Source organism: Parasteatoda tepidariorum, chromosome 7, assembly GCF_043381705.1.
Source record: "Parasteatoda tepidariorum isolate YZ-2023 chromosome 7, CAS_Ptep_4.0, whole genome shotgun sequence".
Classification (NCBI taxonomy): Eukaryota; Metazoa; Arthropoda; class Arachnida; order Araneae; family Theridiidae; genus Parasteatoda; species Parasteatoda tepidariorum.
In genome coordinates, this window is record NC_092210.1 from 262,372 (window position 1) to 288,919 (window position 26,548).

The 26,548-nt window shown below is 28.2% G+C and overlaps 1 protein-coding gene across 16 annotated transcripts in view; it reads right to left on the reverse strand.

The window, feature by feature from the left end:
• Positions 1-26,548, reverse strand: part of LOC107442860 (uncharacterized) — a 54,890-nt gene that overhangs the window by 5,668 nt on the left and 22,674 nt on the right. For 11 of the 16 annotated variants that reach the window (XR_011637170.1, XR_011637168.1, XR_011637169.1 and 8 more), the window contains 2 exons: positions 15,905-16,099; positions 322-13,984 (listed from right to left, as the gene is read on the reverse strand). The gene's annotated coding sequence lies outside the window, so the exon portion shown is untranslated. Of the gene's footprint in view, positions 1-321; positions 13,985-15,904; positions 16,100-26,548 lie in introns of those variants that run through there. The other 5 variants (XR_011637160.1, XR_011637157.1, XR_011637156.1 and 2 more) reach the window with 5 other exon arrangements.

Genomic DNA, 26,548 nt, shown 5'->3' on the forward strand with positions numbered 1-26,548 from the left:
TATAAATGTATTAACTATAAATCTAATTATATATTATATAAAAATTTAATTTGCAGAGAGGTAATTATGGCTAAATATGAAATCAGATAGGGATGTTACATCTGTGACTTAAGAGATAAGGGAGGCAATTCTAAGAGAGGAAAATCTTGGGGTTGTCTATGTACATTCAAGGAGGAGTAATTGAAATCAGAATACAAAAGCCATTCACTGTGGTAAAAAGAAATAAGATAAGTACATAATGAAATAAGATAAGATTTTACATTATTTGAAAACCAATAACAAATGGAAAAAATAAGGTTGAAATTTGAAGAAGAGAAAAAATCGTTTCACAGGGGTTTATTGCTTCAGAGAATATTGCAATATTGAGAGGTGGATAACATTAATTCATATGAAAGTTCGTGAGGACCACGAAACATTATTGCAATAGAGGGAGTTGTTGTATCGGATAGCATTGTAGCGAGAGTTTACTGAATTAAATAATTAAAAGGAACAACAATTATCAATTTGTTATTGTCACTGAACAATATTTCATAAATAACTTTCTCACTACCATATAACTTTGAAAAATAGAAAGAGTTGCAAGGGCTTTCAAAAAAATCAGCTTCAATAAGTAGCAAAGGGTAATTTAGAATGTCTTTCAATGTGTATCTTTAAATTGCTTTTTTGAGAAAATGAATTCCCACAAATAGTACACTTAAAAGGTTTTTCACCAGTGTGAGTTTTAATGTGTGCCTTAACATTAGACATTTTAAGTGAAGAATATTCACAGAGACAGCAACTATGAAGAGGGTAAATACGGTTACCAATCTGAGATTTTGTTGTTATAAAAAGATGGCTTGTGTGAGTAACATCACCATCTGCAAAAATAAAAACAAATTAGCATTGTGAAAATTTATTTTAAGATAGTCAGATTAGTACAAGGTAATTTCACAAAAAATAAATATTTTATCAGGGTGAGTAGCCAAATCTATCAACAAAAAATAAGCACCTTTTAAGAACTTAAAATACACTTTTAAGCACTACTTACATTAACAAAATGCAAAATAATCTTAAAAGACATTACATGATCATGATAAAATAACTAGTTTCTGACAAAGGACTCTTTTCTTGATTATATTAGATACCACAAAAAGATCGAGAGATTTTTTGGTTTGAAAAATGAGGGTGGAAAATGAAGCCTGAAATTGTGAATATCTTGTAAAATGCAGCAGAGTTACAGATGAGAGTGCAAGAATCTCACCGAACTCAGCTCAGCAGACGCATATGTGGACTCACAAGTATTTCACAAAAACATGCAAAATGATTGCCGTTTCCATACGCTATGGACCGACAATAGGCCAAAATGGATTGTGGTGGAATGAATTGTAAAAACGTTGAATAGAACAATGTGAAAACCACCCTTTTGCATAATACGTGCCGAAAATTGATATGGTAAAGAAGAAGAAAAAATCTTCGAAAAAGGAATATCAAGCACTTTTTAAAAACACCCTATGAAAAAGCACATTTAAGGGCTTTTAAAAAACGGAAATTGAAAATAAGCCTCTTTAAGCACTTTTAAAAAACACTATGCACCATGCTTAATACTTCACCCATTGCAACAAAAAAAGTATTTTGTACAAGAAATATAAATCAAAATATTTTTAAACATATTACAAAAATCTAATATCTAATTTTACAAAATTATTACTATCAGAAATTTTTTTATTTTTATTTTCAAGTTAATTGAAACTGTGTTTATTAAAAGAGAATGAAATCTGAAATAATAATTTAAACTGAAACCTAAAATTAAAAAGAAAATTAATAATTTGAATAAGCTGATTATAATAAATTATACAAACCTTTTTGTGTTTCTTTTTAAAATAACAAAGTCTGAAAAAAATGTTCTCTAGGGAAATTATAATTTTTTGAATTATATCTTTCACGGCTGTAACATTTAAGTTAAAGATATTTATGTTATTTCCAAAATTATAATCAAGACAAATAATTTTTTATGCATTAAAAATGACTAAAGTAACGATCCTGATTTTGGATATCTACTCAGGACTGTGGTAAATAAAATACCCATTTATAAATACCCTACCTACACATTATTAACCCAACCCACATATATGTAAGTTTCTCAGATAAATTCCATCAAAATAACCACAATATTTTCGTAGTTACATAAGTTTAGCACATTTCAATTTTGATTAATCATCTGTATCAATCAGTTAATAGCAATAAATAAAAAATTTAAAAAACAAATTTATTAGAAACATTTCATAGTGCTAACATGGAAATTTATCAAATAAAAAATAGCAATACAGAAAAACTTAAAAATATACTGTCATAAAATAATTTTTAATGTAAGTTTCAAATTTACTTTATAATTAGGATCTTTAGCTGTCAACCAACAAAAATAATAATTTAAACATTTACTAATAGAATCAAGTATTGAAAAACACAGGTAAATAAGGGACTTGGTACAGTAAATAATATTGCTTATTCATTACATTATTCAATAATAATACAATAATCGGGAAAGTCTAATATTTGACAATGAATAATAAATGAGCAGTTTACTGCAAAAATCAATTAACTCCACTTTTTAAAATACCTTAAACTTTATTGGAGCATTTAGTTCAACATTATCTTTTTAAGTTTTTAATAAATTCCCCAAATATAAAAGGTTAATAAATCAAAATAATGAAATTTTTTATTTTAAAGAGAATTTTTAAAAATTATATACACTATTTTATCACATTTTCCTCATTTTGTTTTATGGAGTTAAGTTGAACAGTAAACAGCTCATGTGCGCTTAGAGTAAAGCATTACAGCACTAATCTTATCCCTGTATAATGCAGTATATAATATAGGAGAAAATCCATTGTTTTTTTTTATTTTCATGTCGCCTATAGGAACAATTAGTGACATTAGATGAAGCTTATTAATAAGCAAATCACATGTATTTATATATCCTCAAAAAAATTAAAATTTAGCAGAAGGGAATGTTATTAAGTTTCAATAACAACCCTAGTAACAATTTTACCTTGACGGCCCCAGTTGGGTTTTCAAAATTGGCTCAATGTGGGTCCTATAAGAACATACACCGAGGGACCAATATTAAGATGCCTAGATTTTTTAATATTGGTCCTATATAGAGCCTACATTGGCTAAATAATGAATATAAAATATTGGGTGAATCTAACAATTCTATATAGGTTTGATATTGGTTATAAAGTGGCTGTAAAATATCGGGTGAATCGGAAAGTTCTATATGGGGCCAATATCTGAAAAATAAAGGCCCTTTGAACCCTTACTGAGCCAAGATTCATGAATATTGGCTGGATGAGGCCCCAAGTTATTTTGCTGCTAGGGAATTAATAAATAAAGTTATAACAACAATAACAATTCTTTTAAAAATAAAAATTTTTCTTCGTATAAAAATATATTATGTAAATTTGTAAAATTCAAATAGTTGCAAGAGCTTTGATATAATCTTTGAGCAGCTAAGTGGCTTCAATAGTGGTTATTAATGGTGCATATATATATGCTTTTTCATATTGCTTTTTTGAGAAAATGAATTCCCACAAATAGTACATTTAAAAGGTTTTTCACCAGTGTGAGTTTTAATGTGTGCCTTAACATTAGACATTTTAAGTGAAGAATATTCACAAAGACAGCAACTATGAAGAGGGTAAACAACTTTACCGATGAGAGATTTTGTTGTTATAAAAAGTTGGCGGGCAGGAGTGACACAATCTGCAAAAGTAAGAGCAAATTATAATTGTGAAGGTAAAGATAGTCAGATTAGCACAAGACATTTCCACAAAGAAAAAATATATATTTTTCTCCTTCCTCAGCAATTTAAACAATAATTTTGTAGAAGGAATATTATCAGTCAGTATCACATTATACTTTCAACCCCCGTGGCAACACGGCCGCAGAACGTTATCGAGTTCTTGCAGAAAGACTTTTTCTTTGGGAAGTAAAACATTTTAAAAAAAAAATTTCTGCAGAAATTTTCGAAGGATTTTATCTTTTCTTCAGATTTCTTCTTCTTATATTTAAAGATGCCTATCTCTCGCATCGGAGTGGGAAAAAATGCTTGCGATTTTTCTATTTTCATTTAAGAATAATAAAAAAAAATTTGGTTTTCTTTTCTGTAGAAATTTTTGTTCTATTTTTTATGCTGTTATTACTATTGATTTCCACATAGATTTTAAAATCCGATATTTTAAATGCAATATTATTTATTAAAACGACTGAATTCCGAAATGAAAACAGTCATTTTAGTAGCCCCTTTTTGAAGAGTCCGATTCACGTGATTTCGTTGTCTATCTTTTTTTTTCCGGTAGTTACTACTGCTACGGATTTCGAGATTTTTTATTAGTTCTTTTTAATGTGATGATGAATTACAATATGTGAAAAAGAAAATAGTGTGTTATCAAATATACCCTTACAAAATGTGAGAATATCCCCCATAATATAAGAGTAAAACAAATATTACATATTCAATTAAAAAAATTATTTAATTTAATCCGATTTTTTCTGTTGATGCTGACGCTTCTGTTACTTTAAATTAGTAACATGTATATTTGTTATTTTTTATAAAGTATCTTGCAGATAGATATCAGAATTAGAGAGGTATGTCACAGAAAGTCCGAAAAAATTCTGTCATTAGGCTTTCAACATGTTCAAAGCTTATTTAGAACATGTATATGTTATTGTAAAGAAAAATAATAGGTGCTGGCCTCTAAAAAATTTTACCCGCAGTTTTAAGTATCCATATAACTATTATTTTAAATAACTTTGATTTTAATTAAAATTTGCGTAATTTAATCACAATATCATTATTTATTAAATTAAATATGGGATTGCATTTAGAAACAAAATCTTTTTTTAAATTTTGCTTTTTGAAGGAAAAAAAAAAGAGGGGAAAAAATAAAATAGAAATTAATTTATAGCAGATGAAGAAAAAAAATTTTTAGCTAGGAAAAGTCATAAATGTATTAAAAATGGTTATATAAAATTATAAAACAAAATTTGAAAACACATTGCGGAGGCTACTTATAATCAAAATTAACAAACTGCCAAAGAAGTAAAAGCAACTAAACAGCTTGTGGTTATTTTATTTTGAATGATATTAAACAGATTCACTTCACAGAGAACTGATTTACAAAATTAAAGATGCAACATAACAGAATTGTAAAGTACAAAACCTTTAATTCAGAAACCAGGAAAACTTTTGAAATAGTTTTTGAGAGGATAATGGTGCTATTCAAAGTTCTCAATGAAAGTGGAAATTTCCTGTTTCAAAGTTTCTTAAAATTAATCTTATTGTAAAAATTACTATATTTTCAAAACAGCACTTAAATAGTTTTCTGTTTGGACTACATACTGTTTGACAAACACTATTGTAAAATCAAAACAGGCAATAATTGTACATTTTTATCAATATTTTCAGAATGTGGAATATATCAAATAATATTATTGCTGAGAAATATTTAGATCTACAAAAAATGTGATAAGATAAAACGATACTTTAGAGTACTTAAATACCTATACATGAAAAATCTTACAGGATTGAAATAATTAAAAAGTGAATATAACGAATGATGGTTTAAGATTGGGCAATGTAATTTTTTTTGCACATGTGGATTGATATTAAGTTCCCGTTTGAAGTTGGATTCCTCCTTTTAGATTTATAAATTATTTAAGCAAACTTAATCATAGGAACTGTGATTTCTTGTTATTTTGGAATATATATTATTATCTAGTATATAACGGATGATTAATAATGCAGAAATTGTAAAAAAAATAAGTTAACCAGAACAACATGTCTTGAAAATTCAGGACAATTGGTAATAAAAAATGAACTAAAATTTCCAATTTCTGCCCTATGCAATAAAAACTTTTTTTATGGAACTTGGAGAGCTGTTTTGTAAAACATGCCCGTTCCTGAAATTAAAATTTAAAAAAAAAAAAAAAAGAATATTCATCTAAGAGCAATAACTCTTATCATTGAAGTAGTCTCTGTTATATTTGAACGTCCGGTGGTAACGAAAAGCATAACAAATTGAAAGTAATTTTTAAATAAGGAAGATGATAACTTGAAAGTTTATTATAAGTATGCTATTAAATAATTTTTTAATTTCTATACTATAACAGTATAATAAAAATAACACGAGTAATCAGTAATTGCAAAAGCAGAATTTATAACAGAGTAGGCATACTCTTTTCTCAGACTTGAAATGTTTGCTCCTATTTCTTTATAAAAGATTTTTTTTTAATTTTGCAATAAGAGATTATGTAAAGAATATAAATTAATCAATAAGAATGTGGCATATTTTTTTTCTTCCAACTATTAAGAATTGAACAGTAAATGTTTGGGAAAATGTTACAAAAATTTGAAATCCAAATGAAATACTTCATCCAAATTTTTTGATAATTTTGATGAAATTCTTTGACTTTTCCAAATTGACAGAGCCATCCTAAAGTGGAACACTTTTGCTGGGTCTCCTATTTCTAGAATTCTAGGCACAGGGTATCTGCTACATTTTAGATTTTCCAATGCATAACTTTCCATGACTAATTCCATGAATTTTTCATGACTTAACAAAGTTACTATTTTTTCTGACAAAACAGAACAATAAATTTGAAAAGCATTATGAAAACATTAATTGAAATGATAAGTAAAACCAAAACTGTTATACTCTGCATCTTCATAGATTTTAAAATTAAAAAACAGAGTAAAGAAAGAGTTGAAGCAATAAAATAGCTGGAAAAAAAACTACAACAGCAAAATTGTTTTTTCTTTTTTTCTGCAGAATTATATTTTAAAGATACTTTTCTTGTTCATTGGAAAAGAAAGAAATACTCCTGATTTTTCTGTTCTCATTACGGAATAAAAAAAATTCACCAATGACTGGTTTGCTTCAGCTAGAATTTTAAATTGATAAAATAAAAAGAAAAGATAATAACAAAAATTCTAAAATCACAGAAGTTTAAAAGATCATTTGCTTCAGAAGTGATGTTTTTTTCTTTCATTTTTTGAAAGAACACCATAATTTTTAAAGAACATGATAAAAACATTTTATATTTTAATAAAATAGGACTGAGTGGGAATTTCGTTATAAATTCAGATATTCGGAACACAATGAAATTGGGGAGTTGGGTGGGGGTAAATTCCATTTTAAAAATTAGATTTTTTGGCAAACTAAATCCATGACTTTCTATGATTTTTTTAAAAAATAGTCAAAATCATGACAAATTTTGTTCAAAACCGAAATTCATGACTTTCCAGGAGCGGAGATACCCTGTAGCAATGATATTGAAGTTTTTTATTTAATAATTATAGAATTTTTTTTATTGTTATTTATTTTTGATATTGAAAATTTAAAAAACTGTTTTCTATTCCAATCATTTAGATATATGAAATAACCTTGACCAAGGCATAGCTCCTGTTCTTCATTTTGATTCACGCAAATAAAAGAAATAAAATAAGAAACATTTAAACATTTGTATGTGATTATTTAAGGAGGGGACATTTTAAATTTGAAATACCTAACTTCTTAAAACCCCAGAGAAGATGTTTCATTAATAAAAATTAAATAATATTTAAACTTTTCAAAGAAAATTTTAAAAATAATAATAATGATTAAATAAAATATGTTTAAGTTAGTTATTAAGGAATAACCAAAAAATAATAATAATGATTAAAATATGTTTAAGTTAGTTATTAAGTAATAACCAATTTAATAACTTAATTTTAAGTTCAGTAATAACCTTAATCTATTCTTGTGATAGAACTTATGAATAGATCAACAATTTTAATAATAAATTAGCCAAACGTTGAAGGTACACATGATCCTCGAGATCATGCGTAAAGAGAATATTTAAAAGGGTCTCAGGAAATATTTTGCCGGTGACATCAAGAAGTCTAGAGATGACTCTGAAAGTCGATTGTAGTCTGTAGACTCACTGAATAAATACAATTTTTTTTTTAAAAAAAAAAAGTTTTGTAGTTACATGAAACACAGTTTTCAAAAAGACCGAAGAAAATAAAAAAATAGGTTTAACAATGAAAAGTTTGTTAACATTCTTACCATAAATAAACATCACAACAAAATTTCAGATTTTATGCTGCCAGGATTATTATATACAGTATTCATACATCAGGGATGAGATTAGCCAAAAGGCAAAAAAGCTGAATTACCACAATCGTAAATTTTACGTAAGCGCAACCCTTTAATAATAAATTACAGACAGTTTAAGGTAATAAATAATGTGTTGACATACAATTGTGTACTAATCTATTATTATATAAATGATTACATTGCTACTTAACATTTAGTGAAAATAAAAATTACCAATTGAAAAAATAAAGCTGGAAATTATATTTTTCCTCAGTTCACATAAAAGACAATTATTACTTGAAAAACTACTTGGTTTAGCAAATTAAAACTACTGAGAATACTTTTAATAAATACTGTTATGTGATTTATAGCAAATATATCAGTAATATTACTTTTCAAATTATATTGGAAAAAAAAAATTTAAAAATGGACCGAATCATTATGTTCATATTATAGTCTAATCTAACTAGAGCCCTTTGAAACATATCAATAACAGTGAAGTAGAAATATATAGTAACTCCTTAACATACAAAAATTGCTATTTTAGTTTGAAAAATTACATGACAATCAGCAACTGTTTAGATAATTGTTTTTTATTTGATAAGAATTTTGCATTTTATAGCATAAATAACAGCAATTATAAATAAAATTTTGATGATGAGTTAATTAACTCTTTTTCCAAAAAAAAAAAATTTAAATTAAATCACTTTTTAAGTGATTGCTTTTGTTTGCTATATCTTTTATGTTTGCTATATTTAGTCGTTAGTCCATCTTCAAACATCTTGTGACAAATCCTATTTTTTCTTCTTTGCAAGCACAGAATGTAAGTTTTGAATATATTCCCTTCCAGTTTCTCTGATGTTGTAACACTTACATATACTAATAATCGTCGTTAGAAAAACAGTCACCTTTATAGTAACTAATTTTAAAAAAATTTACTTCTTACAAGAATCGCGATAGTTGATCTTAAAATTGCGTGAATATGAATAACAATTATGGATTTTGAAATCACATGAATATGAAACTAGATATACGATTTTGAAAATGAGAAAATACAAACTGGGATATAGAATTTTTAAAACGCGTAAATACAAATCACGATTCATAATTTTTAGATCGCGTAAATACGAATCATGATGCGTAATTTTTAGATTGCATAAATAAGAATTATGATGCATAATTTTTAGAATGCGTGAATGCGAATCCCAATGCCTTATTTTAAAATCACGTATAAATGCGAAAATCAATGTTTGATATTATAAACCGAATGAGCAAATCAAGACATTAATTTTAAACTTGCGTGAATACGAATCGCTATATAGGTTTTTAAAAAGGTGTAAATACGAATCACAAAATCAAATTTTTTAATCTCGTAAATAAGAATCGCAACGTACGATATTCAAGTCGCGTGAATAAGAATCGCAACACGCAAATATGAAAAGTCATGTTTGATATTAAAATCGTGTGAATAAGAATCGAGATATTAGCAGATTCCAGGCTTGGCACTTCTAAAAGGCTTGTCAGAAGCAGTGTCGTTTGAACTACAAAAATCGGATCTATCTGGAGGGCGGGTAAAAAATTCGGAAAATCTTATCTGCTGCGAGTAAAAGGGGAGAAAATAGCTATAATAAGTAAAAATGAGAAAGGACTGCTAGCTATGTAGTTTGAATTTCCTGTTTCTTTTTGAAAATCGGTAAATTTTCTGAAAAAGCGGAATACTTATAAAAAAAAAGTGAAATTTTAAAAAAATCTGAATTTTTGATTTAAAAAAAAACTGAAATTCAAGAGATAAAAGTGAAAAAAGCGGAAATCCGCTAAAAAGCGGAAAAATCTCATCCCTGATACATGAAACATTATCCTTTGAAACACAGATTAAAATTTAATTATGCATCCACTCCACCTATTAGTATCATCAGCATTAAAAATAATTATCATTCATAATAGTTAAACAATTTTTGAATTTTAAAGTAAATAATATTTTACGGTAAATGTATTTTTAAAATAACAAATATTTTTTCAGCTATAGTTGTAGCAAAATCATTTAATTTATTTTAATGTATATGACATGAGAATGAGTGATAAAAATAACATATGAAAAGTGCAGAAGGTTTAGCATATCTGGAATTAGAAAAGGAAAAAAATAAATAATCTAAAATGTGTATACCAAAAGTTCCTGCGATCTACATAACTATTACTGAGAATCTGCTTACAATTTAAACATAACTACAAATAAAACACTCCAAAAATTTGATTATATTTGGAACAACATATTTATGTGACCTGGCTTTGGCTTTTTTTGTGACTGTTCTATATGAAGTCAAAGTACTGAAAGAAATTTAATATAAAAACATTTCTCAGACTATTTTCAAGCTAAGAAACTAACACTATGGTTATTAAAAAAAAAAAACAGTATAATCGATCTTATTATACACAGTCCAGTCACATTAATGTGACCACCTTTGGCAGAGCGGACCGCTACGAGACGTGCAGGAAGAAAGTCAATTAGGTTTCTGAAAGTGTTCACTGGGATGTTGAGCCATGCCGACTCCAGTGCCGTGGCCAGCTGCGCTAGATTACGCGGTCGAGGATCCATGGCACGAACAACCCGATAGAGGTGGTCCCACAGATTCTCGATTGGGTTTAAATCCGGTGAGTTTGCCGGGCAGGGGAGTAAGATAAATTCATCCTGGTGATCTTCGAACCACGCAAATGCACTGCGAGCTGTATGACACCTCACATTGTCCTGGTGGTAGATGCCATCATTCTGAGGAAAAATCATTTGCATGTAGGGGTGGACATGGTCCGCATGGACAGATACGTGTACTTGTACTGATCCATCGTGCCTTCCACAATGATGAGTGCACCCAGTGAATGCCAGGAAAACATTCCCCAAACCATAACGCTCCCTCTTCCAGCCTGCAGCTTTCCGGCAATTGTTGCAGGGTGTTGCTTTCAGACGTTTCACGCCGCATACGCCAACGTCCATCTGTCCCATGGAGCATAAAATGTGATTAATCGGAAAAACCACCTGTTGCCGCTTTGTGGACGTCTAGTTGCGGTACTGGCGTGCAAAAATTCCAGCCTTCGTCACCGATGAACAGCAGTCAGCATAGGTTCATTAACCAGGCGTCTGCTGCAGAGGCCCATGCGCAGCAACGTTCGCTGAACAGTTGTTGAGGATGCACTCTTGGTAGCCCCTTGGTTCATCTGGAATGTCAGTTGCTCAACAGTTGCACGTCTATTCGTCTGAACGCATCTCCGCAGCCTTCATTCGCCTCTGCCATCTTTGGCCCGTGGTGCACCACATGTGCCACTCCGCTTGTTTTGTATAGTGCCATTTTGCCATGCACGGTATACTTTTACTACGGCGGTGCGTGAACAGTTCACAAAATCAGTCGTTTCCGAAATGCTTCCATCCTTGGCCCGAAAGCCAATATTCATGCCCTTTTGGACATCGGATAAATCGCTACATTTCTGCATTGTGCCAACGACTGAAATGCTTTTCGATGCCCTAGGACATTCAATATATACACTACACTGTAATGTGCTGCCACCTACACTCTGCGATTAGTTATTTCACTTTGACGTCTAAAGTAGGTGGTGGTCACATTAATGTGACTGGACTGTGTATAAAAATCATTCAGAGAAAACATTATAATACAATCTATTCATCTTATCTTTATAATTCCTTTGTATTGTTAGTCATTTTCATCTTTATGCTGTAGACCAGGGTTGCCACAGAAAAAAAATGAGCAAAATAGTTACTTTTAGTTGCTTAAAGCATGAAAAGAAGCTTAAAGCGTAAATAGGAACAAAAATTTTTCAATATGACTAAAATTTTATTAAATGACTTAATTGTCATGTACCATGATCCCTTTAGTCAAGTTATGTGGCAAATATGATAATTTTTATATAAACGTTAATGTTCTAGCACTAAATTTTTATATAAAAAAATTTTTATATTTGCAGAAAATTAAATACTTTTAATTTCTAGAATTAATTTTAAAAAATATTTTTACGTTAAAAAAAAAGTTTTTTTTTCCAAAAAATTTTTCCCTTTTACCAATTATTGATTTAGCACATATATATTGTGAAAAGTGATAACTCAAATTCGAAATTCAAGCATCATAATATCGTATTAAAAATTGGGTTTTCTAGAATCCTGCAAAATTTCAAAGCAAAAATCGTTGAAAAGGCAAGTGAGAAACAAAATAGACTGACAATGGAATCTGAGCAATTGAGATCATTAAAAAAGTGATGACTCAAATTTGCAACTCAAAATTTTCTATATATTTTACTTCTTTTTTTTTTCAAAAAAAAAAATTCGCTGTGTTTAGAAGCTCACACGGGCCGCAGGTTGTTAACCCAATTTAAGCAAAAAAACATAGCTAGGAGTACAGAAAAGTCTTCAAATAGTTTTCTTTTCCTTAAAATAGTTGCTTTTTTAGCCTTTTCAAGCATTAAAAAGTAGCCATAGTCGCCTTAGGCTGAAAATAGTTTAATAGAAAATAGATGTCTGTGGCAACTCTGTAAAACAATCAGAAAACTAGCAATACATTTTTACCAATATTTATTATAAAGCATGATAAATGAAATTATTTACTCTGAAAATAAGCCTCAAGAGCGATGTAAAGTGACTGAAAAAAGATTCATTAAAGTTGTTCAAAAAGGAGACTGCTGGCGACACAGTTTTATGAGCCCCTGGTGCACACAATTGTAACTTTTAACTGAAACTACAGTCGAATCCCATTTTAGCGAATTCCTAGAGACCGAAGCATCGCTACGCAATGAAAAAAATTCTTTATACCGATAATACGAATTATCCAAAATTATTTTGTGACAAAGGATTCTTTTGCATAAAAAATAATAAATAAAACATTTAATTACAGTTTTGATCTATTTGCAACTCTACATGTAGAAAATATCAAACCAATATTTTAAAAGCTCACAAAAACAAGTAAATTACAAGGAACAATGGATTTATTATCACTTACTTATGAGAAATGACTTAATCTGTAATTTTTTTCCATACAAATGATTTAGAGCCAGGAGGAATTACAAACTTTTCCAAATGATGAACATGTTCAAACAACTGAACTGGAACTCACAGTTTTGGAAAGCCACGTGTATTTTTACTTCTTCAAACATGAATGGTTGGAGTTCAGTCTTTTTAGGGTGGTCCCTTCCAAGTGATTCGTCTTTTTTGACATGTCCCTTTCATATTGGAAACTTTTTATTTTGAAGATGCAGAAATATTTGAATTCTGAGATCATTGTCTACTTTTGAAGAATGAAAAAGCGCTTTGACCATGAGAGAAAATGGGAATTGTTGCTCATTTTCACCTTCGTTAAATCGGATTTTGAATTTCGTAATATCAGTATTTTTAATTAATTGTTTCTATAGAGATTCATTTGGGGATTCGGAAAACATTCGTTACATTAAAATTTTCATTATTTCGGATTTCGCTAAAACGGTATTCAACTGTATTATAAATCATTAAATCACACAAAACTAAATAATAATAAAAAATTATATTTAAATTGTTCGACAGACATTGTCGATTAATCTCTGCTGAATAATTTTAAACCATAACTCAAATGTACATGCATTTGAGATAATGAGCATAGTTCAGGTTCCATGTGTAATTGCAATATGGGTTTTTAAATTAGCATTTTGATTGAATGCTTTTCCACAAATCGAGCATCTGAAAGGTTTCTCGCCTGTATGCTTAAGGGAATGTCTCTTCATGTGAGATAATTGAACAGAAGAATAATCACAGTGATTGCATTGAAATTTACGATAGGAATGCTGATCGATTGTAAATTTAACTGTAGAATACAACTCATGACTATTCCATAATAATGAACCTAAAAAAAACAACAATCAAAGTAAAAGAAGTTAAGCATCCTGAAAAGTATTAATATTAAACAAAATACTGCAATCATGATAATAACCAAAGATTTACATTGAAAAAAATAGTTAGCATGGAATAATTAAGGCACTCAAAACAAAAATAGCCCATCTTAAAATTTGAGATAAATATAGGATAGCTTAGTCCTACCATCAATATATCATATTGTACTGTGTCTACCACTACAAAAATACAATTCCAATTCACTAGTATATAAGAAATGTCAACTCGATTCTATGTTGGGGTACTTTTTCATAGATGAAGGTTGACATTGTCAATAACAACTCTCCCCACATTGGTGACCTAGATGTGATGTGAACATGCCTACTTTGATGGATTGTCCACATTGAACTTGCTACTAGTGACTGACATCGTCAGGGGTCTGTCTAGGTTTCGCTGAGAGATATCTATTTTGTGAAAATTTTGACCTAATTTGTGAAAATTAAAAATTAAATAAAAAAAATCAACACAAAAATATACATTTATTCTTTTTACGGGATACAAAAAAAAAATTTTTAAGAAAAAGTATTTTGCGAAACTACCGTTTTTCCTAAAGTTGAATTTGTGAAGGTACTACTAAACGGCAGTAAATTTGGCCTGGACAGACGGCTGATCGTCCTCCTCGCGCTGCTGCTTCTCAGTCTCAATTACACACAATAGGATCCTACACACAACAGTGAACTTAATACAGCTCTCACGACAAACTCTCAAAACTCGGTAAACTTGATACAGCACTCACCACAAGTGCTCAAAATTCGGTGAACGTAACACAGCTCTCCCGGTCTTTCGCAAATACGACAACTAGCGACATCCATTCATCGAATTCTATCACATATATTTCTGGTGGGGGAGTACAGTAGTGTGCCTACCACTACAAAAATAAAATTCCAATTCACTAGTATAAAAGACACGTCAATTTGATTCTATGTTGAGGTACCTTTTCACAGATGAAGGTTGACATTGTCAATAACAACTCTCCCCACAAAATGAGGTATTAATGAATTGGAATATACCAACTTTCCCATATTCTACCATAAGTTAAAATTGAACTTATCTCCTACCATACAAAATTAAAGGGCATTTATAACCAGCCATTCTTAATATGAGCGCCTCAATTATATTTGAAACATAGTTGTGGCTTAAAGAAAAAACGTAACTAATGTTAATGCCAGTGAGAAGATAATGTAATCAACTAATAAAAGGTCTAAATGTTATTTTTGAGAAACGAACATAGTAATAGAGGTACACTTGCTCATAGTAAATAATATAATAGCTAAGAAATAAAAAAGAATGTAATAATATAATGCATAAAGTATTTCTTATCAATAAAATATAATGCTTCTTGATTTTTTTTAATTTATAATGAATTATATCCAAAGTAACGTTGCAAATGCTGACCTACACTGTTTGCAAAATAAACATCAAGTTTAGCATAATTAAACTGATTTCAATAAAACATATTTTATTTATAAAAAAAATTCTATTAAAAAATAAAGTTTTCATATAGGGTAAAAACTCAAATAGTTCAAATTTCTAGTTATTTTAATTCAAAAAATAAATAAATATATTGGGAAAATTAAATCTTTTTTGGTATGTTTTAGCAAAAGTTAATAAATGAAAAAAACAGTTTAGAAAAATTTCTTAGTATGACTTTCTTCCAGTCATGACAATACTATTTAGAGTGTGAGGGCTAATGACAATGTAAGAAATTCCAATTTTTCTTTAAGAACACAATCTATAATAAATTTCCTTTCGAAAGTATTAATACAGAATCACAACTCGTTCAAAAAAAAAAGACATTTTAATATGAAATAAGGAAAAGATTACATTTCTGTTCATTTTCTATGACGGTTAAATACATGAGTTTTTAAGTTACCCCTTTGGGAAAATTTCTTCCCACATATGTTACATACAAAAGGTTTTTCTCCCGTATGCTTTCTTAAGTGAAGTTTCATGCATGAAGTGTCAGATGATGAATAGGAACATAAAGTGCATTTATGAACACGAGTTAAACGTCCACCAATCAATACACTCACAGAAGTATACAAAGTACTACCGGGAATCAAAGAGCCTGAAATTGCAAGAAAGATCTTAAAATTTAATAAGTAAAAATAACACACTAATAATTTTTCACTGTTTAGCTAATCTTAAAAATAAAGCATGATTTTTATAGTTTGATACATCATAAAAATAACTCATAAATTATTTAATAAATCATAAAATAACATATTAATAAATTTTTATTGTTCAGCTAATCCTAAAAATCATGCATTATTTTTAAGATTAGCTGATAAGATCATTCATCCACAGATCGTAATTTTGACCTGAATCAGAGAATGATCGATCTCCAATCCAGTACCCCCAGAGATATTGATTTTTATGGTTTAATTCATCATATTATGGTTACATTATAAAATAATTCGTAAATGATGTTTATGCATGGATTTATGCATTATAAAAATAATACATAAATAATTTTTTTATGTTTTAATAGATCAAATTAATAATACATGATCATAAAAACAAAGACAAACAAAATTTTATTCAAAAATACCTTTAAATACACAAGGATTATTTAAACAATTTAAATATTGACAACAAACTGAAAGTAATAAAAAAATATGTTAGGAAATTATACAAAGCTTGAATGAGAAAGTACATAAAATTTTTACTCCTTTCAAATGTACAACACAAGAATCTATAAATAACAAGTAATATAAATAAATAAAAATTAGAGTCAATTCTTACTAAGGTCAATAAAAAAAAAATTTTTTAGTTACTTTTTATTAAATAATAAATTTTTTTTCTCCCATAGAAAACTGAAATCAAAAAATGTAATTAAATTTATTTAATGAATTAATATTTGAAAAAAATGTATTAACATGAAGTGTCATCCACTACAAGTTTAAAAATATATATTTGAACTTGAGTGGATGAATAAAAAGCATTTTTTTAATGACTGAATATTTGAACAAGATACATAAATATAGATATAGGGAGAATTTGAACTAATAAAATTGAATTGAAAAAAAAATGGCATGTGGTATCAGGCATCTATAAAAGTATAAATTTGGTGATGTGGACCACACGTGCTACCACGTCATGTTCTTTATTGAATTTATCTGACACAGCGAATATAAAATAATTAAATATTTAAAAGTGAGCAATAAGCAATTTTTTTGCTCAAATAGAGATATAAGTTAGAAATTATTATTGATGTTATCCTTAACATATGTGAAAACTCAATCGCTTATAGTAAAATTTAAAACAATAACTAAACACTCAACCAATCAGAAAATTCCGTTTCTTTTTTTGCTCATCCCTTTTTAATTAGTGAATTAGTATTTGAAAAAACTGTATTAACATCAAGTGTCATTTTTTTTCATCACGGAAAACTGTCAATTAAGGAGACATAGGACCTTAAAAAATCATCAAGTTTTCAAAAACTGTGCTCTTTATTTAAAAAAAGAAATTTTGAGTTCACTTTTTAACCCTGTGGCAGAATTTTTATGAGCTTTCAGCGACATACCTCTCAAATACTAATATCTTTCTGCAAGATACTTAAAAATAACAAATATATGTTACTAATTTAAAGTAACAGAAGCGTTAACTTCAAAAAATAAAGAAAGAAAATCAGATCAAATAAAATAATTTTTTTTTAAAATTGAATATGCAATACTTATTTTTCTTCTAATAATTATGGGCGATATTCATACATTTTGTAGGAAGATAACACACTATTTCCTTTTTCGAAATGTAGTAATTTAATATCATATTAAAAATGTAAAAAAATTGTGAAATCTGCAGTGGTAACTATCAAAAAAATATATACAGGGTATCTGCTACATTTCAGATTTTCAAATTCATGACTAATTCCAAGAATTTTTCATGACTTAACGAAGTTGCTATTTTCTCCAACAAAAACGCAACAATAAATTAAAAAAAGCAATATAATAACATTATTCGAAATAGGCATAACCAAAACTATTATACTCTTCATCTTCATATTTAAAGATTTTAAACTTAAAAAACAGAGTAAGGAAAGAGCTGAAACAATAAAATAGCTGAAAAAAATGCAAAAGCAAAAAAAAAATTTTTTCGACAGAATTATATTCTAAAGATACTTTTTTTGTTCATCAGAAAGGAAAGAAATACTCCTGATTTTTCTGTTCATTTCAGAATTAAAAAAATTCGCCAATAACTGGTTTGCTTCAACTAGAATTTTAAATTGATAAAATTTTAAAAAAAATAATAAGACGAATTCTTAAATCACAGAAGAGAGTTTAAAGGATTATTCGCTCTAGAAATGATATTTTTTCTTTAATTTTTTTAAAGAGCGCCATAGATTTTAAAGAACATGATAAAATCATTTCATATTTAAATAAAATATGACTAAGTGGTGATTTTGTTAGAAATTCAGATATTTGGAACAGGATGAAATTGGGGGGAGGGAGATTCCATTTTAAAAATTAGATTTTTCGGAGACCTAAATCCATGACTTTCCATGATTTTTTTTTTAAAATAGTAAAAATCATGACATTTCATGAAAAATTTTGTTCAATACCGAAATTCATGACTTTCCAGGTGCGCGGATACCCTGTATATATATATATGGGTGATTCTCACGAAACATGACAATTCGGACCAAAAAATTTCTTCAAATTTAAAGTCTTCAAAATAATCTAAATTTTTTTTCTTTCATATTTTGTTAACTACACTTATTAATATCTTATAGACAGCAGTGTAGTTTATTGACATTGGCTCGAGAAAAAAAATTAAATAGAAATTCACCAAATCTTGAATACCAGGAAAATGACTTATTACCTTAGAAGTTTAAGAAACAGTCATTTTAAGTTAATAGTAAGTAACTGAACTGAAGCTTTTATGTTAGATGGACCATAAATTGCTTAAATTAATTTTTTTTATCCACTGTAGAAATAAACAAAAAAAATTTTGTTGCTGATATGTACAGAATAAAATTGCGTATAATAATCAATCATGAAAAAAATAAATAACATTGATTACATCCAAGCATATTACAATCATACATAATCTTGGTATTAGGTTAGTATTTGCTTTCCCTCTTTACAGTATTAGCAGTTAAAAAGAATTTCTGGTAGCACTTCAATGTCCTGGCATTCATAAGCCAGGAAAACGACAGCAAGGATAATGACAAATTCGCCATTTTATAGCCTATAACTTTACTTTAATATTTTGGCCGAAGACGTTTATATTCTGCAGAAAACAACAGTATTTCTTATAATAACTCTGATAAATCTACGCTGCTTTTGTTATTAATGATTTCAGGAAGCCACGAAAATGACAGCATAAAAACCTACTCATATTGAAAAAACTTTTGAAATAGATTTTGAGTCAGAAAATTGGTTCTCTATTCTTACAACTAGGCACATTCAGATAGGAGGGTATCTAATCAATATATAACATAAGATATTGATTCCTGGCGCTATCTATTTTGGTTATAAATCACTAAGTAAAAGTAGCCAGGAAAATGACAGATTTTCATGGGACAAACAAATTGTTGACAGAAAAAATTATTTTAAACGAAGTTTTAGTAAACAATACCCTCTGCGTATAATCTAGAAATGCTTACATAGGATAAGATAAAAAAAATTAGATTTTGAAAAATGTATGGGAAGTTTTGAAGCTAGTTATTATTGGAAATATTGTTTGGGACATGCCAGGAAAATGACATTTTGATATTCAATAAATTTTTTAAGTATACAAAACAGTCAATGCTAGTGCAAAGTCATTTTAAAATGCTAACAGCAATGCTATTTATTAATTTTTTATAAAAAAAAGTTCTTTTAGTATTATAGTATTAGATCTTGGAGCAAGGGACAGTGAATTGTCATGTTTCGTGAGAATCACCCATATATCAACGGCGAAATCACGCGAATCGGACTGTTCAAAAGGAGTTACTAAATGCGCATTTTCATTTCGAGATTCAGTTGTTGAATTAAATAATATCGTATTAAAAACATTGGATTTTAAAAGCAATGTGTAAATCAGTAGCAATAACTGCATGAAAAAATAGAAGGAAAACTTCTACAGAAAAGAAAACCAAATTTTTTACTTCATTATTCTTTATTTTTCATTATTCTCAAATGAAATAGAAGGGTGATTCTTTTTAAACATGACAATTCGGACAAAAACATTCCTTCAAATTTAAAGTCTTTAAAATAATCTAAAATTTTTTTTGTATACTTCCTTAGTTACCAGGGGTCTGTCTAGGTTTTTCTGAGAGGTACTTATTTTGTGAAAATTTAGACATAATTTGTGAAAAATTAAAAATTATATTAAAAAATTCAACACAAAAATATGGATTTATTGTTTCTTAAGGGATACAAAAATAAAATTTTAAGAAAAAGTATTTTGTGAAACTACCGTTTTTCCTAAAGTTGAATTTGTGAAGGTACCTCTAAACGGTAGTAAATTCGGCCTGGACAGACCCCTGGTTACACTTATTAATATCTTACAGACAGCAGTGTAGTTTATTGACATTTGCTAGAGAAAAAAAAAATAAAATAGAAATTCACCAAATTATTAAGTCATTTTAAGTTAATAGTAAGTAACTCAACTTAAGCCTTTATGCTAGACGGACCATAAATTGCTTAAATTAATTCTTTTTATCCACTGTAGAAAGAATCAAAATTTTTTTTGCTGCTGATATGTACAGAATAAAATTGTGTATAATAATCAATCATTAAATAAATAAATAACTTTGAATATATCCAAACATATTAGTACAATCATACATAAACTTGGTATTAGGTTAATATTTGCTTTCCCTCCTAACAGTATTAGCAGTTAAAAAAAATTTCTGGTAACACTTCAATGTCCTGGCATTCATCAGCCAGGAAAATGACACATTCGCCATTTTATAGCATATAACTTTAATTTAATATTTTGGCCTAAGACGTTTATATTCTGCAGAAAACAACAAGATTTCTTAAAATAACTCAGATAAATCAATGTAGTTTATGTTATTAATGATTTCAAGAAGCCAGGAAAATGACAACCCAAAAACGTACTCACCTTGACCTTGAAATTTTTTTAAAAATAGATTTTGAACCAGAAAATTGATTTTTTATTCATGCAACAAGACATGTGCATATAGGAGGGTATCTAATCAATCTATTTACATAAGATATTGATTTCTGGCTCTATCTATGTTGGTTATAAACCACTAAATGAAAATAGCCAGGAAATTACAGATTTTCTTGGGACAAACAAATTACTGACAGAAATTTTTTTTTTAAACGAAGTGTTTGTAAATAATACCCTCTGTGTATATTCTAGAAATGCTTACACCGGTTAAGATTAAAAAAATTAGATATTGAAACATTTATGGGAAGTTTTGAAGCTAATTATTATTGGAAACATTGTTGTTTGTGACATGCCAGAAACATGAAATTTTGAAGTTCAGCTAAATTTTTTAACTATACAAAACAGTCAATGCTAGGGCAAAGTCATTTTAAAATGCTAACAGCAATGCTATTTATTATTATTTTTCTTAAAAAAGTTATTTTAGTATTAGATTTTGGAGCGAGGGACAGTGAATTGTCATATATCGTGAGAATCACCCAGAAGTATCATAAGCAGTTTTTTCCACTCCGATGAGCGAGAAAGGCATCGTTTGAATATAATTCTGAAGAAAAGAAAAAATCTTTCAAAAATTTCTGCAGAATAGAAAAACTAAATTGTTTACTTCCCAAAGGAAAAATCTTTCTGCAAGAACTCTGTAAAGTTCTGTGACCATGTCGCCGTGTCTTCACGATTCTGCCACGGGGCTATTTAATATTGCCATTTTTAAGAACACAAAGATTTATAACAATTATTTAATTAACGGCTATTTAACATTTAACTATTTATTTACCTAAGAAAACTTAATTTCAAATCCCTTTAATTTTAAAATTACATTTTTAATTCTCTACAAATGCAATATTTCATCAGAAACATATAAATTTTTTAAATTAAATTATCAATAAAATTTTACCTTTTAATAGAAAACAACAAATGTTATACAATAATATGTAAACATAAAATAATACAAGACAAAGGCTAACATATTGAATTTATAATACAAGTAAATAAACTGGAAAGAAAAAGAGAGGGAAAAATTTAAATATATACAAAGTAATATTATTTATTGATGGAGTTAAGCCAGATCAACACGTCTTTTATTTCTGGTTGAGAGGTTAAGTTAAATAACACTAAAATTTTATTTTATTTTACAAAATATTTTCAGCTTAGTGAATATTTTAATTAAAAATCTATATGTATAGAATGATTTGGAACAAGAATAATAATTTGCTTCAAATTTATGTATTTTCGTTGATGTAAAACTTTGTACAAACTTATACTGTTATCAATATTGGAGTGAAATTTTTACATTTTTTTTTATAGATTGGCAGATTTATTAACTTTAACTAACATCGGTTATTTTTCAGGTATGCTACTGGTATTTTGAAGGTAAAAAAAAAAAGTTTTTTTTTTTAAGCAAAATAAAGCTCACTGAAAATTATATACTTAGATGATCCTATATAAATTTACTAAACCTATATAATTTAATAGATGAAATTTCTTTAAACATTCACAGTAAAACTACATATCAACTCAATAAAATAATGCTCTGAATTTTCATTCTGAATATTTTGTGTGTCTTTATGTTGAAAAGCTGAAATGGTAAAATTTTATTTTACTCCTGCTCAGGTTTTATGATACTGAAATCAAACACTAAATTTTCATTTGAATCAATCCAAGAGTATCATACAAAACTTTAAATAAACAAGGCAATTCCTATGCTCCTTAGTTATGTCTTTAATATATATAATTAAACCCTTGTTAAAACTTTAATTGAACAACCATTCATTTGAAAGAGTCAGAATCAATGTTAATGGGAAGTACAAAATCTATACTGTATACTCTCAATCTCTCAAAGTTGAAAGGACACTAAATTTTTATTTAGAGAGATCGGGTTTTAGAGATAGCAAGTTCAAAACTAAATATGATCTGAAAAGTAAAAAAATATTCTAAAATATTACTCAAAAAAGTAAAGTCATGAAACATAAGAATAACTACTATTAAATATGTATGTAATGATAGTTGACTATAAGTCTAAATACAAGAATTATAATTTTATATTTAAAAGTACGACAAAAATAACTATGCATTAAAAAGAAAGAAATTGGTTTACAATAAACTTTACATTGTGATTTTTCCAAAAAAAATCATTTTCTCTTTCAAAAAAGATTCGACATAACAAGATTTTGAGAAGAAACCCTTCAATATAGGAATTCAAATTAATATTAGCTAGACATATAATGCCAAGGGGAAATTTTTCTTAAAATATATAACAAGGGGTATATATTTTAACAATATAAAATATATAACAAGGGGTATATATTCGGGATATCGAGAGTATCAAAAAGAAATTAAAAATAAAAAAAATTGGGATCTCTGAAAGGCAATCACAGGTTACCCATTGGCAAAATGGTTTTTGCCTAATTTTTTTTATCCTCTCTATTTGTGATATTCACCTGAATTAGTATTGAAAATGATCCAGTTTGAACTGTAGGTTAGAATTTCTGATTCTTAATTAAAACAATAAAAACAAAAATATCCCAAAAATGATGAAATTCTCTTTTATTCACAACTCAAGAAGTATTTATGGGTTCTCTCTGGTCACATATCTCAAAAATAGACTCACCAACAACCATAACAAAATTAAAATTGTAAAAAAAATCTAAAAAAATCAAACTGTAGCGGTCACCATAGCAACGCATGCAATGATGATACATGCGCACTGTTTACACTCTTTTCAACTCTTGAACACAATTGAAAAGTGTGATGACATCCAAATAAGGTGGGCACACCATCAAACCCAAAACAACACCCATTTCGCCAATGGGTAAAAACTAATGTTGAATGAAGCTGAAGAGTGGTTCTCTAAAACAACTTTCAGCTCCATTCAACAAGCAGAACTCAAACTAGAAGAATATATAAAAATAAATTTAACCAAACTAAAAATATATTAATAAACTTAAATTAAAGGAGAATTTTAATGTTTTATGCATGAAATAATACAGCAATTACAACTCTGGAAAGTTTGAAAAATTAGCTACACTTTAAAATGTCTTTTAGGAAGTTCCTTTTTATGAAAAATTTTTTTATCTTATTAAAACTTCTTCAAAAAACCTACAAAAGCTATTTTGTTTACAACATAGAGAAAAATTTTCACAAATATTTATTTTTTTAATGAAACAATGTGTGAAATAAGCTGGGGCTGGTATGCAATTCCTATTAGTGCAACGGTATGACAATAAGTAAATACTTTGATTTAAAGAAAGTTTATAGGGTTAAAAATGATTAAAATTAAAACAAAACCCCTTCAGCAGAAAATAAGATTTAGCATTTAGTAGAGAATATACTTAAACTTTAAAACATTTATTATTTATTTTAATTATTATTATTATTTATTAATGATATACAAATCATTTCCCAGCATATAATCATAAATGATATAAAATGTTCTAAGTAGGTAGATAATGGTTTAAAAAATTTCCTAATGGTTATCCTGTAATTTGCAAAATTTTTAAACATTGTGATAGTTTTATTCACTTGATCATGAGATAGCTTTTTGGAGCGATTAAATTAAAATTGAATGACTTTGTTTAAATAGTGATCTGTAATATTGAACCGGCAAAACTCATTCTGGAAAACAGTCTTTTGACAGAAGCTGTTGTTGTGGGTAGTATTAAACTTAGGGCAATAACATAATCAGCTTTGGAATTTGTCCTAGATGGTCTTCTTCCTTTCCGGATTTTTAAATCACGTGAATACAAATAGCAATGTGAAATTTTTTAATTGCTTGAATACGAACTGCTACGTGTGATTTTTAAATTGCGTAAATAAAAAACGTGATGCGTGGTTTTCAAATAGCGTGACTACGATTCGAGATGTGTGATCTTTAAATTGAGAAAAGACTACTCACAACGCATGATTTTTAAAATGTATGAATATGAATCGTGAGAAGAGTAACAATGTTTGATATTTTAAATGTCAGAATCCGAATCGCAATATGCATTTCAAATCTCGTGAATCCGAATCGCGATGCATGATTTTTAAATCTCGATTATGTTAGTACGAAATGTGATGTGCAATTTTAAGATCACGTAAATACGAATTACGATGTGTGAATTTTAAATTACGAGAAGAATTAAAAGATAAAATTTTTAAAACCCGTAAATACGAATCCAGAATAGGTTGGGTGTGTGTTGTATAACTTGCATGTGTTGATGGGACTAAAGAAATATGAACGTGTTTTGAATTATTTTTTGGCAAAAGGGACGTGTTTAATATAGACGTGCACAGCTTGTTTTTTTTCTTCTTTTTTCATATTCTTCAGGAAGGTGTTTAGTCGATTTTGCTAAGATATGTAATTATTTTTTAAGTTACAAAATTTTTTTCAAACAGATTCGAATTTCACGAGTTGTAATATTGTGTTAAAATATCAGGATATTCTAAATCACAAGTAAAAATGGAGCAATAACGGGGAAAAAACATGTTCGGAAAAACTCTTATATTTATGCTCATATCGGCACAAATAGAACACGTAAAGAGTAATTATTTTAGTGCGGGATTCAAAACTCGCGTGCAGTCAAATTATAGAATTAAAAATATTAGATTTTTTTTAAATCACGGGGGAAAGAGTAGTAATAACTACCAAAAAAATTATCAAAATCCCTTTATATTTGCGATAAAATTCGTGTAAATAAAGTACATCAAAATTTTACATATTTAAATGCAGAATTCGAAGTTAAAATACAGCAATAGAGTATATAAAATATTAGGACTTTCAAAACCTTTCGGAAATGTGTAACAATAATTAAAATAATAACAAAAAAATAATTTGATTTGCGATAAAATCAATACAAATAATCCACGTCCAAAAATGTTTATCCAAATGAGCGATTCTTTACTCGCAATTCATAATAATATTGTGCTGCAATATTGAAATTTTAAAAACCATGCGGAAATACGTAGCTATAACTGCTGAAAAAAGGATCAAATGTCATTTAGATTTTCCATGAAGTTTGCACAAAAAACCTTTTCATAACTTCCAAAAATTGCGATTTCATAAACTATGTAAAAATGAATATTAATAACTACCAAAAAGTCACTGAATTTACGATGAAATCGGCACACACAAAGAGCGTCAGAAGTGATAACTAAATTCAAAATTCGCAAAAAAACTATGTTTAAATCTGTAGCGTTAAGCATTGAAAAAAAAGCGATCAAAAAACTACATTGATTGAAATTGGGTGCGTCAAAAATTTAAATGCGAAAATTTCAAATTTAAGAATTTTTTTTATTTTTCAAAAAGGAAATTAAAATTTTTTTCTTCTTCATTTCTTCAGATTGCGTCCGCAGGCCACACATCAAAGGTTAGTGGGCCGCAGGTTGTGCACCCCTAGCTTAAGGAATAATAGTTAAGTTC